The following is a 13,599-nucleotide window of genomic DNA, read 5'->3' on the forward strand; positions in this document are numbered from 1 at the left end:
TCCTTTGGACAAGGCATCTCTCAGCTAGGATCAGCAGTAACATCATGTCAATACTTCGAAGAAATCAGTTTTTAAGGAAGTCTCTCCTTACTGACTGTATAAATCATTTGGACTTTCGAATTTACAATTTTAAGAACTATTCCAGAGTTTGGCTGTTTGCTAAATTGCCGTATAGCAGTTAACTTCCGGTTAGGTTAGCCATTTATTTACTTTTCACTTTTGTTGAGCAGAGTTTGAAAAATGTTTGTTTGTTTATAAAACTTGACTTAATTCTATATTCATTGTTGCCCACCATGTAACACGTCACACTGTGAGGTTTACTCCTCTCTGTTCTGAACTGTAACTCATCACACCACCCAGTTTACTTGTCTCTGTGTCGAACTGCGACTTGTCACTCCGCGAGGTTTACTCGTCTCTGTACCGAACTTCAACTTGTCACTCCTCGAAGTTTACTTGTCTCTGTACTGAGCTTCTGGTTGTCAATCAGTGATGTTAACTCATTCCACCGAACTATGACTCGGTACTCTTTGAGGTTTACTCGCCTCTGTGCATAACTTCGACTCATCGCACCATGAGATTTACTCATCTCTGTACTGAACTGTGACTCATCATCCATGATTTTACTTGTTTCAGTAGCAAACTGTGATTTGTCACTCCATGATGTTTACTCATCTTTGTACGAACTTCAACTTGTCACTCCACGAGGTTTACTTATCTCTGTATTGAACTGTAACACGTCACTCTGTGAGGTTTTCTCATCTCTGTAGCAAACTGTGACTCATCACTCCATGAGGTTTATTGTCTCTGTACTGAACTGTGGAGAAAACACACTGGGGAGACTGTGCTAGGATACGGGATTGAAATGGCCAGAAGCCCTCCCCTTGGCCCTTTTTAAGATGAGAAATCAAAAAAAAAATCAGAAAACTGGTCTCACCCCATATGAGGCCCTAATGGGCCGAGCCATGCTGTCAGGGATTGAGCCTTCTAAGACTCTGTCAGGGGTGACCTTAATGGGGGGGGTGGAAGAGCGAAGCCTCGAGTATGCCCAGGCTCTCTGTAAAGCCGCTGGGAAATTGCAGAGTCCCCTTACGGATGAGCCCATGTGCCCCTTTCAGATAGGGTACTTAGTGTTGCTAAAGGCATTAAAAAAAAGACTCTCTTTTCCCCAGGTGGAAAGGACCCTACCAAGTGCTGCTTGTTGACTGCACTGCCGTTAAACTACAAGGAAAAAGAGGACTGGGTTCATGCCACCCACTGTAAGAGTTACTCACCTCTCGACCCACCGTGCCCAATTGACAGCCACAGGAAACCGACATCTGAACCCTGTGCACAAGACAAGCAATGCAGCCCTGAAACCCGCTGATGCCAGAGGTGCTGGGCCATGCCTACTTCGTACATCTACTGACTATCGGGGGGGGGGGGGGGGAAGGCAAAATGGAGAATCTGTGGTAGGATACCCACCTCAAATTATATGGACCTGAGAGGGTGATATTGTGTTAGTCTGTGTATGTGTATGTTCGGGCATGTTGTATTAGGGCATGGAGTTCCTTGTTTACCTCAAAATCCAGAGACGATGTGATGCAGTTAGTCAGAGCACTCACTCCCCATGAAGAAGAAACCTATTCCTTTCGGTAATAGAGAAGCAAGGAGAGTTGATCATAATAGATCAACAAGGGGGGAACCGTGGTGGTGAAAACTCTGCATTTGCAGAATATTCCTTGCTTGCTGGTAGGAGCCCCTGTTTGGAACATTCGGTTTAGTATGTGTGTCAAAGGTGATTAACGCTTTACTTCTGTAGAGTAACGTTCTTACGAGAACTGCAACAGCTTAGTTATTAACTGCAGCCTAGAGCTTCTGCCTTAACAGCTAAGAGCAGCCTGTTCCAGCTAAAACCGCAGGCTAAGACATGACATACGGTGTTATTACTTTCTTGTACGTTAAACCGTTTCATCTATCTGTATAAAGGTCAACTCGCGTACGCGTCTGGTCAGAGTCAGTCTCTCCACCGTGAGGGTTGGCTCTCCGTGATCATCACGACAATAAAGGTTCTTGCTGCGAACTGAGCCCAGAGAGTCTCTGTCTTTTATTTTAAGTAAAGTGTTAAAACTCTGCTACAAGGTCACACCACGAGCTTTACTCATCTCTGTGCCAAATTGTGACTCGTCACTCTGCGAGGTTTACTTGTCTTTGTACCGAACTGCAACTCTTCACTCCATGAGGTTTACTCATGTCTGTACTGAACTGTGACTCGTCACTTCTTGAGGTTTACTTGTCTCTGACCCCAACTTCAAACCATCAGTACGTGAGCTTTACTTGACTCTATACCGAACTGTGACTTGTCACTCCATGAGGTTTACTCATCTCTGTACTGAGCTTCAAATCATCACTCTAGGATGTTTACTCATCTCTGTACAAACTTTAACTAGTCACTCTATGAGGTTTACTCATCTCTGCACGGAACTGTGCATTACTCTGTGAGGTTTTCTTGCCTCTGTGCATAACTTCGACTCGTCACACTGTGAGGTTTACTCCTCTCTGCACCGAACTGTGATTCTTCATTCTGTGAGGTGTACTCATCTCTATGCCAAACTGCGACTCGTCACTCTGCGAGGTTTACTCCTTTCTATATGAACTTCAACTCATCACTCTGTGAGGTTTACTCATCTCTGTACGAACTTCAACTGGTCACTCCGTGAGGTTTGTCCGTCTTTGTACCGAACTGTGATTTGTCCCTCTGAAAGGTTTACTGTCTCTGTAACAAACTTCAGCTCATCACTCCGTGAGATTTACTTGTCTCTGTACCAAACCTTAACTCATCACTCCGTGTGGTTTAATTGTCTCTATACCGAACTTTAAATTGTCTCTCCATGAGGTTTACTTGTCTATGTACCGAACTTCAAATCATTACTCTGTGAGGTTTATTCGTCTCTGTACCAGCTTCACCTTGTCACACCATGAGATTTACTCATCTTCCCCGTGAGGTTTACTCCTCTCTGTACTGAATTGTGACTCATCATTCTGCGAGGTTTGCTCATCTCTATACCAAACTGACCTATCACTCCGCGAGGTATATACTTGTCTCTGTACTGAGGTTCAAATTGTCACTCTGTGGTGTTTACTCATCTCTGCACGAACTTCAACTCTTCACTCCATGAGGTTTAGTCATCTTGCACCGAACTGTGACTTGTTACTCTGTGAAGTTTACTTGCCTCTGTGCATAACTTTGACTCATCACACAGAGAGGTTTAAATCTGTCTGTCCTGAACTGTGCCTCATCATTCTGTGAAGTTTACTCGTCTCTGTGCTGAACTGCGACTCATCACTCAGCGAGGTTTACTCGTCTCTGTACCGAACTTCGACTTGTCACTCCATGTGTCATGGTCCCAAACGTTAATTTCCTATCTTGTTCCTAATTTACTTTGATTATGCCTTGATTCCAACCATTTAATTCCCCATTTACTGCTAATTCCCTTTGATGACAGCACACCTGGAACTGCAGTATAAGAACCCCGGCATCACACCACTAGTCACCAGTTCATTGGTCTTTTCCTAACAAGTTTGGAGATCTTTTTGTCAAGCCCTTGGAGCCTCAGTAAATCTGTCATCTGGCTTTCATCTTCAGACGAATGGGCAAACCAAGTGAGCTGACCAGGATTTGGAAGCAGCACTGCGCTGCATAACTGCCAACAACCCGTCTCCCTGGAGCACCCATCTCGCTTGGGTAGAGTACGCCCACAACTCCCTGGTCAGCACTGCCACCGGAAGGTCTCCCTTTGAATGCTCCCTCAGTTACCAACTCCCTCTATTCTTCACTCTTGAAGATGACATTGCTGTGCCTTCTGTTCAGGCCCATCTCTGTTGGTGCCGCAAGATCTGGAAAGACATGCGCGGCCCTGCTCTGCTCAACCGACCACAACCGGAGGATTGCCCATCACCACCGGATTCCTGCACCTGATTATCGGCCTGAGCAGAAGGTTTGGCTCTCTTCTAAAGACATCACCCTCGAGGACAAGTCCAAGAAACTTGTCCCCCATCCCCATTTCCTGGGACCATTCAAGATTGAGAGCATTATCAACCCCTCGGCGGTCCGACTCAAACTACCCAAATCTATGCACATCCATCTTGCATTCCACATTTCCCAATTGAAGCTGGTATCTGTCAGCCCTTTGTGCCCTCCTGCTGAACCCACTCCATCCGCCCGGATTATTGATGACCACCCAGCGTACACTGTCCGGCGATTACTGGATGTGCACCGCCAAGGCGGGCGTCTCCAGTACCTGGTCCATTGGGAAGGATACAGCCCGGAAGAACATTTCTGGATTCCCCGCTCCTTCATCTTAGACCCTTTCCTCATCCGTGATTTCCTTCAGGACCATCTGGACAAGCCTGGTGGATCGCCTGGAGGCTCCCGTTGAGGGAGGGTATTGTCATGGTCCTGATTGTTAATTCCCTATCTTGCTCCTAAATTACTTCGATTATGCCTTGATTCCAACCTTTCAATTTCCCATTTACTACAAATTCACTTTGATGACAGCACACCTGGAACTGCAGTATAAGAACCCCGGCATCACACCACTAGTCACCAGTTCGTTGGTCTATTCTTGTGTGATAACTTCGTTTTCTGACCGATTAGAACTGTTAGTTTTAAGTTCAGCTCCAGTTTCAAGATGTTCCATGAAAACCCCGTCTCAGTGTTAAGAGTCCATATCAGAGCTCCATCAAGATTCCTCCAGATTGCTGTTCGATGTTCACATCTGCGCCAGCATCCCCAACTCAGTCTTTGTGCCCGTGTCCTGTGCTTGGGTTTGCTTCAGTCGCTCATTGTAACACCACGAGGTTTACTTGTCTCTGTAAAAACTTCAACTTGTCACTCCACGAGGTTTACTCATCTGTGCCGAACTGTGACTCGTCACTGCATGAGGTTTACTTGTCTCTGCACCGAACTTCAACTTGTCACTCCGCGAGGTATACTTGTCTCTGCGCCGAACTTCAACTCGTTACTCCACAAGGTTTACGTGTCTCTGTACCGAACAGTGACTCGTCACTCCACGAGGTTTACTCGTCTCTGTGCTGAACTGCGACTCGTCACTCCGTGAGGTTTACTCATCTCTGTGCATAACTTCGACTCGTTACTTCATGAAGTCTATTCGTCTCTGTACAGAATTTCAACTTGTCACTCCGTGAGGTTTACTTGGCTCTGTACTGAACTCCGACTTGTCGCTCTGTGGAAGAAAATACCCAGAGCTGACACTGTATTGAGCAAGGAAGGGTTAATGAGCTTCAAATGTAAAATCAAAGTCTACTGTGACTAATGTACTCTGCTGCCGACAATGTGCCTTTCAGTCGGGCTGATTAAAATAACTATGTTTGTACTTCTTTGTTTCAAGAATTATCACATGTCTGATACACTTTTTTAGCCTGTCTAATATACTCTTTTGAGAAATTAACACAGAAGTAAATGAGTAACTGCTCAAGGACATATCCTGCAACTTTGCTACTCAGCAGAACTGCTATTGAAGTTCCTCCTTCTGATTTATGTGTTTGTCTCTCGTATGCTTGGGATTTAAATAAGAGCGTGACCCATTGTCAGGCAGAGTCTTGGAGGATGAGCGCTCCATGATATCATGTTACAATAAAGGCGTTCTGAAGTGATCTCCCTCCGTGTCTGAGTGTTAGTTCTTTTTGTAATTGACTTGTGCTCTGCTTTCTTCTCCATACCACTGCACACTGATAACCAGTACTTATTTGTGTTTACCTACAAGGGACAACAGTACACTTGGACTCGTTTACCTCAGGAGTACACTGAGAGCCCAGCAGTCTATGCAGTTGCCATCAAGCATAACTTGGATGAATGCCACCTAGAAGGGAATTCCACATTGATTCAGTATGCTGATGACCTGCTGGTGGTGTCCTCCACCCTGCCTGAGTACGTGCAAGACTCTCTAGCAGAACTCCAGTTCCTAGCATTCCTAGCAGAACAGGGCCATTGAGTATCCAGGGCTAAATTGCAATTCTGCCAGCCCCACGTGCAGTACCTGGGTTTCACACTGAAGGCGGGCACTCAAGAAATTAGACCAGATAGAATACAAGCCATCCTGCAGATGACACCTCTGAAGACACCTTCCTGGGAATAGTGGGGTACTGCCGACAATGGATAAGTGAATATCGGACATATGACACTGTCTTGAGATCTGCCGCCGCCAAGGAGGCACCCCCGCTGGTAGAATGGACTCCGGAAAGAGAGGCCGCCTTCCAGGCTCTTAAAGCTGCTGTGACAGCAGCCCCTGCACTGGGATTACCCAATTACAAACATCCCTTCCAGTTGCACGTTTGTGAGAAGAAGGGATTCGCTACGGGTGTCCTGACCCAGGCTCATGGAGGAGGAAAAAGACCAGTAGCCTACTACTCTACTGCCTTGCCTGCTGTGATCCTGGGCATGCCAGCCTGCCTTTGTGCAGTAGTTGCCACTGCCATCATGGTAGAGAAGTCCTTGCTGCTGGTTCTCGACCACCCGTGTGAGGTGCGAGTACCCCATGCTGTAATGCTGTTCTTAATCTCTGCAGCCACTCAGCACTTCACTGCCTCCCACTGCATTGGCTACGAGGTGATCTTCCTGTCTGACTCCAATTACGCTTACTAATGTTCACCGGCGGTCAACCCCGCCTCCTTCGTGCTGGAGCCAATGGAAGACACTGACCACGACTGTCTGGTGACGGTTCAACACTCCACCTCCCTGAGGATGGATTTGCGCCCTGACCCCTTGCCAAATCCTGTTCTGATCTTCTTTACTGACAGATCCTCGGAAAGAACTCGAGATGATCTGTTTCTGGCTGGCTACGCTATAGTGGACCCACATCAGGTTGTGGAAGCCTTCGCCCTGCCCTAAGGCACTTCAGCACAAGCAGCCGAACTTTTCGCCTTGACACGAGCCTGCATACTGGCGAAAGGGAAATCAGCCAACATATACACAGATGCACGCTATGCCTTTGGTGTAGCGCATGATTTCGGACAAATATGGAAAAACAGATGGTTCATCACCTCGTCCGGAAAACCCATCAAACACTCCCAACTAGTGCTAAATCTACTGGAAGCCATTCAGCTACAAACCCAGCTAGTTATCATTAAGTGTGAGGCCCGCATAAAGGCCAATGATGAGGTCTCTTGAAATGCATGAGCAGGTGAGGTTGCCAAAAGAGTGGCTGCTACTCAAGAACCAATGTTGCAAGCCTTTTGTGCCCTCAAGCAAACCCCTGTCCCTATGGTGGTACCTGAGCACAACACAATGCCAGTCAGCAAGAGAGATGCAGCTGGGAGTGCGTGCAGTGCTACGACCAAGATGGGTTTCAGTTTCATTCAGACGGGCATGTAGTATGTCCTAGAAGTCTGTTTTTGCCCCTGTGCCACCTAGTCCATGCACAGGTGCATATGGGCAAAGGAGGGATGCAACATGTGATTGACCAACAATGGTATGCTCCTGGGATAACACTGATCATTCAAAAGATTGTGTGATCTTGCCCCGCTTGTCAGCAGCACAACCCGGGGAAGGGGAGAGCCACGTATGACCACCTGCCAATGCCTAAATTACCCTTTGAAAATTTACAGATTGATTTTGTGCACATGCCCCCAGTCTCAGGATACAAGTATATGCTGGTAATAGTGGACATGTTCACCCGATGGGTGGAAGCCCACCCTACTCGAAGGGATGATGCTAGGACAGTAGAGAAAATATTGTGGAAGGAAATAATACCCAGATATGGAATACCCATGGGGATAAATAGTGATAAGGGTACCCATTTCATGGGAAAGATAGTAAAGGTCTTGGTGCAAGGCATGGGGTTCTAATGGAAACTGCATATTCCCTACCAGACTTAATTGTCAGGAATAGTGGAAAGGGTAAATGGGGAGCTGACCAATGTCTTCTCTAAGGTGTGTCAGGATAATAATTTACGCTGGCCAGAGACTCTCCCTGTAGTATTATATGCCTTACGGAACAGGAAAAACAGGTCTACTGGATTAATGCCCCGCAAGGCTCTCAAGGGACGCCCAATGATACAGGGATTAGGCCCCCAGTGTTTGTGGACAAACTGGCCCTGATCTGGAACGATGAACAAACACTGACTTATGCACAGGCCATACGTAAACAAGCTTCTGAGCTGCACGAGAAAATGAGACAGGCCCATGCCTCTCTAGGTAGTACCCCTATGCACTCATTTTGCCCAGGAGACAAAGTGTATGTAAATGCTTAGACAAGGATTCTTTCTCTCCTAGGTGGAAAGGTCTGTATACTGTGTTATTGACCACCTGAACTGCCCTCAAGGTAGACGGTAAAGACGACTGGGTCCATGCGGCAAGGTGTAAACGGCACCATCCACCGGAAATGAAGCCAAACTAAATCTGAAACCATCTCACTGAACCTCTAACAAAAAAAAATGACTTTGGTGGGAGGGCTGATATGTCTGGTGGGGTTGATTCAGGTTGTGTGTGGGGGGTGACTGCAATACTTCCCTGTCTCTGTGCAATGTTTTTGCAGGGCAGACAAGAAGGAGTGCATTTTGGGTATGTGCCGAGGTGCCCTAGCACGGGAAAACTATGATGCCTGTAACGGTTATACCCCTCACTGTGAGTGAAACTTGGTTCATCTGATGGATGGAAAGAAATGGAAGAGGGAGGGATGTCAGCCAGACACCCCTAAACATTCAGGCCAGGATGCCTGCTATCCTTGCTGTTTTGAGGGATGGCATCTTAGGCCTCTCCTGAGGAATTATACTCTGCTGGGACCTGGACTAACGGTCTCACTTCTGCCTCCACTGGTTGATACTACCTGTTATTGTAATCATAATGTCAGTGCCCCATATCAACTGGGGAATAGTACTTGCACCCGCGTAGTCACTTTTACCTCTGAAAGTCTACTGTGACTAATGTGCTCTGCTGCTGACAATGTGCCTTTCAGTCGGGCTGATTAAAATAACAATGTTTGTACTTCTTTGTTTCAAGAATTATCACATGTCTGATACACTTTCTTAGCCTGTCTAATATACTCTTTTGAGAAATTAACACAGAAGTAAATGTGTAACTGCTCAAGGACATATCCTGCAACTTTGCTACTCAGCAGAACTGCTATTGAAGTTCCTCCTTCTGATTTATGTGTTTGTCTCTCGTATGCTTGGGATTTAAATAAGAGCGTGACCCATTGTCAGGCAGAGTCTTGGAGGATGAGCTTTTAGGAGGATGAGCTCTCCATGATATCATGCTACAATAAAGGCGTTCTGAAACGATCTCCCTCCGTGTCCGAGTGTTAGTTCTTTTTCTGCAACAACACGTTCTGTGAGGTTTACTCGTCTCTGTACCAAACTTCAACTTGTCGCTCTGTGAGGTTTCCTCGTCTCTGTACTGAACTGTGACTTGTCACTGCGTGAGGTTTACTTGTCTCTGTACCAAACTTCAACTCGTAACTCTGTGAAGTTTACTGGTATCTACAAACTTGAACTCATCACTCCGTGAGGTTTACTCGTCTCTGTACCGAACCTGTGACTGAGGCTTATAATTATCGCAGTGCAAACTCACTTTTGTGAGCTTCAGTTCTGAATGCTCTTTGCTTACTTTTACTGCTTGCATGTTTTTTCCAATTTTTTTCTCTGCATGATGGGGGTTTGAGGGTCTTGTTTTAAGAAGATGAATCTCAGGGTTGTATACTTTGATACTACTATGACTGTGACTTCATGGGTTCAATGTCCATTAACAAATGGGATGCCAGAGGGGAGGCTGTTTCCAAATTGTTGAGCGTGTGCCTTAGGCTTCTCCACCTCCTCCTTAATGGTAGCAATGAAAACAAGACATGACCTGGGTGATGGGGGTCCTAAATGATGGATGCCACCTTTTTTGAAGCATCACTCCTTGAGGATGTCCTGGATACTACAGAGGCTAGTGATGGAGCTGATTAAGTTAACAACTTCCTCCATACTATTTCAATCCTATACATTTCAACCCCCCCCCCCCCCATACCAGATGGAGTCTGTTAGAATGCTCTCCATGGTACATCCATCCAAATTTGTGAGTGTCTTTGGCAATATCCCAAATCTCCTCAAATTCCTGATGAAATATAGCTGCTGTCATGCCTTCTTTGTAGCTGCAATGATATGTTGGGTCCTGGACTTATTTCCACTTGGCATGATTAACTTATCATTTAATTATTTATGGTTTTATATTGCTATATTTCTTCACTATTCTTGGTTGGTGTGGCTGTAACAAAACCCAATTTCCCTCGGGATCAATAAAGTATGTCTGTCTGTCTGTCTATCTGTAGATTTTCAACAGCCTTTGTACACCATGGTTCCTGTACCCTACCATTCTTTTCCTGTCTCATTGGAATGTACTTGTGCAGAACCCCACACAATATTCCCAGAACATTTGCCACATTTTTGCTGTACATGTCCCTGAGAACATCTGTTCCCAATATATGCTTCCAAGTTCCTGTCTGATAGCTTCATATTTCCCCTTACTCCAATCAAACAATTTCCTAACTTGTCTGTTCCTATCCCTCTCCAATGCTATGGTAAAGGACATAGAATTGTGATCACTATCTCCAAATTACTCTCCCACTGAGACACCTGACACCTGACCAGGTTCATTTTCCAATACTAGATCAAGTACAGTCTCTCCTCTTGTAGGCTTATCTACATATTGTGTCAAGAAACCTTCCTGAACACACCTAACAAATTCCATCTCATCCAAATCCCTTGCTCTAGGGAGATGGCACTCAATATTTGAAAATTAAATTCTCCTGCCATGACAACCCTGTTATTATTACACCTTTCCAGAATCTGTCTCCCTATTGTAAGGGGAATTGTAAGGGGATTGTAAGGGGAATAGATAGGCGTTTCTGCAGCCACAAACGAGACTCCAGGATGGTATGTTGCCTCCCTGGTGCAAGGGTCAAGGATGTCTCTGAGCAGCTGCAGAACATTCTGGAATGGGAGGGTGAACAGCCAGTGGCCGTGGTGCACATAGGTACCAACGATATAGGTAAAAAACGGGATGAGGTCCTACAAGGTGAATTTAGGGAGTTGGGAGATAGACTAAAAAGTAGGACCACAAACGTAATAATCTCTGGATTACTACCAGTGGCTCGTGCTAGTCAGAGTAGAAATAGGAGGATATTTCAGATGAATATGTGGCTTGAAAAATGGTGCAAGGGGGAGGGATTCAAATTCTGGGGGCATTGGAACCAGTTCTGGGGGAGGTGGGACCAGTATAAACAGGACGGTCTGCACCTGGGCTGGACTGGAACCAATGTCCTAGGGGGAGCGTTTGCTACTGCTGTTCAGGAGGCTTTAAACTAATGTGGCAGGGGGATGGGAACAAGTGCAGAGAGACAGAGGGGTGTAAAATGAGGGTAGAAGGAAAAACTATTAAGGTGAAAAGTAAAAGTGGTAGGCAGGCAAATCCAGGGCAAAAAGCAAAAACAGCCACTGTTCAACATAATTGTATAAGGGCTAAGAGTTTTGTAAAAACAAGCCTGAAGGCTTTGTGTGTCAATGCGAGGAGCATTCTTAACAAGGTGGATGAATTGAATGTACAGATAGTTATTAATGAATATGATATAGTTGGGATCACAGAGACATGGCTCCAGGGTGACCAAGGATGGGAGCTCAACATCCAGGGATATTCAATATTCAGGAGGAATAGACAGGAAAGAAAAGGAGGTGGGGTAGCATTGCTGGTTAGAGAGGAGATTAACGCAATAGAAAGGAAAGACATTAGCCTGGAGGATGTGGAATCGATATGGGTAGAGCTGCATAACACTAAGGGGCAGAAAACGCTGGTGGGAGCTGTGTACAGGCCACCTAACAGTAGTAGTGAGGTTGGGGATGGCATTAAACAGGAAATTAGAAATGTGTGCAATAAAGGAACAGTAGTTATAATGGGTGACTTCAATCTACATGTAGATTGGGTGAACCAAATTGGTAAGGGTGCTGAGGAAGAGAATTTCTTGGAATGTATCCGGGATGGTTTTCTGAACCAACATGTCGAGGAACCAACTAGAGAGCAGGCCATTCTAGATTGGGTATTGAGCAATGAGGAAGGGTTGGTTAGCAATCTTGTCGTGCGAGGCCCTTTGGGTAAGAGTGACCATAATATGGTGGAATTCTTCATTAAGATGGAGAGTGACATAGTTAATTCAGAAACAAAGGTTCTGAACTTAAAGAAGGGTTACTTTGAAGGTATGAGATGTGAATTAGCTAAGATAGACTGGCAAATGATACTTAAAGGGTTGATGGCGGATATGCAATGGCAAGCATTTAAAGATTGCATGGATGAACTACAACAATTGTTCATCCCAGTTTGGCAAAAGAATAAACCAGGGAAGGTAGTGCACCCGTGGCTGACAAGGGAAATTAGGGATAGTATCAAGTCCAAAGAAGAAACATATAAATTAGCAAAAAAAATGTGGCACACCTGAGGACTGGGAAAAATTCAGAGACCAGCAGAGGAGGACAAAGGGCTTAATTAGGAAAGGGAAAAAAGATTATGAGAGAAAGCTGGTAGGGAGCATAAAAACTGACTGTAAAAGCTTTTATAGATACATGAAAAGAAAAAGATTGGTCAAGACAAATGTAGGTCCTTTAAAGTCAGAAACAGGTGAATTGATCATAGGGAACAAAGACATGGCAGACCAAGTGAATAACTACTTTGGTTCTGTCTTCACTGAGGAGGACATAAATAATCTTCCGGAAATAGTAAGGGACCGAGGGTCTAGAATACATGTTAGTAGGGAAGTGGTGTTAGGTAAATTGAAGGGATTAAAGGCAGATAAATCCCCAGGGCCAGATGGTCTGCATCCCAGAGTGCTTAAGGAAGTAGCCCAAGAAATAGTGGATGCATTAGTGATAATTTTTCAAAACTCCTTAGATTCTGGATTAGTTCCTGAGGATTGGAGGGTGGCTAATGTAACCGCACTTTTTAAAAAAGGAGCGAGTGAAAAACCGGGGAATTATAGACCGGCTAGTCTGACTTCGGTGGTAGGAAAAATGCTAGAGTCAGTTATCAAAGATGTGATAACAGCACATTTGGAAAGAGGTGAAATCATCAGACAAAGTCAGCATGGATTTGTGAAAGGAAAATGATGTCTGACGAATCTTATAGAATTTTTTGAAGATGTAACTAGTAGAGTGGATAGGGGAGAGCCAGTGGATGTGGTATATTTAGATTTTCAAAAGGCTTTTGACAAGGTCCCACACAGGAGATTAGTGTGCAGACTTAAAGCACACGGTATTGGGGGTATGGTATTGATGTGGATAGAGAATTAGTTGGCAGACAGGAAGCAAAGAGTGGGAGTAAACGGGACCTTTTCAGAATGGCAGGCAGTGACTAGTGGGGTACCACAAGGCTCAGTGTTGGGACCCCAGTTGTTTACAATATATATGTTAATGATTTAGACGAGGGAATTAAATGCAGAATCTCCAAGTTTGCAGATGACACGAAGCTGGGCGGCGGTGTCAGCTGTGCGGAGGATGCTAAGAGGATGCAGGGTGACTTGGATAGATTAGCTGAGTGGGCAAATTCATGGCAGATGCAATTTAATGTGGATAAATGTGAGGT

General features: G+C 45.3%; 1 long non-coding RNA gene across 1 annotated transcript; it reads left to right on the top strand.

Moving 5' to 3' along the window:
- Positions 1-16: 16 nt before the first annotated feature.
- On the top strand, positions 17-8,413 carry LOC132405762 (uncharacterized). Its single transcript, XR_009515960.1, has 3 exons — positions 17-193; positions 1,170-1,371; positions 8,269-8,413. It is a non-coding gene; the product is annotated as an uncharacterized LOC132405762 (long non-coding RNA).
- Positions 8,414-13,599: the final 5,186 nt, after the last annotated feature.

The sequence above is a fragment of the Hypanus sabinus genome, chromosome 16 (assembly GCF_030144855.1).
Source record: "Hypanus sabinus isolate sHypSab1 chromosome 16, sHypSab1.hap1, whole genome shotgun sequence".
Lineage (NCBI taxonomy): Eukaryota > Metazoa > Chordata > Chondrichthyes > Myliobatiformes > Dasyatidae > Hypanus > Hypanus sabinus.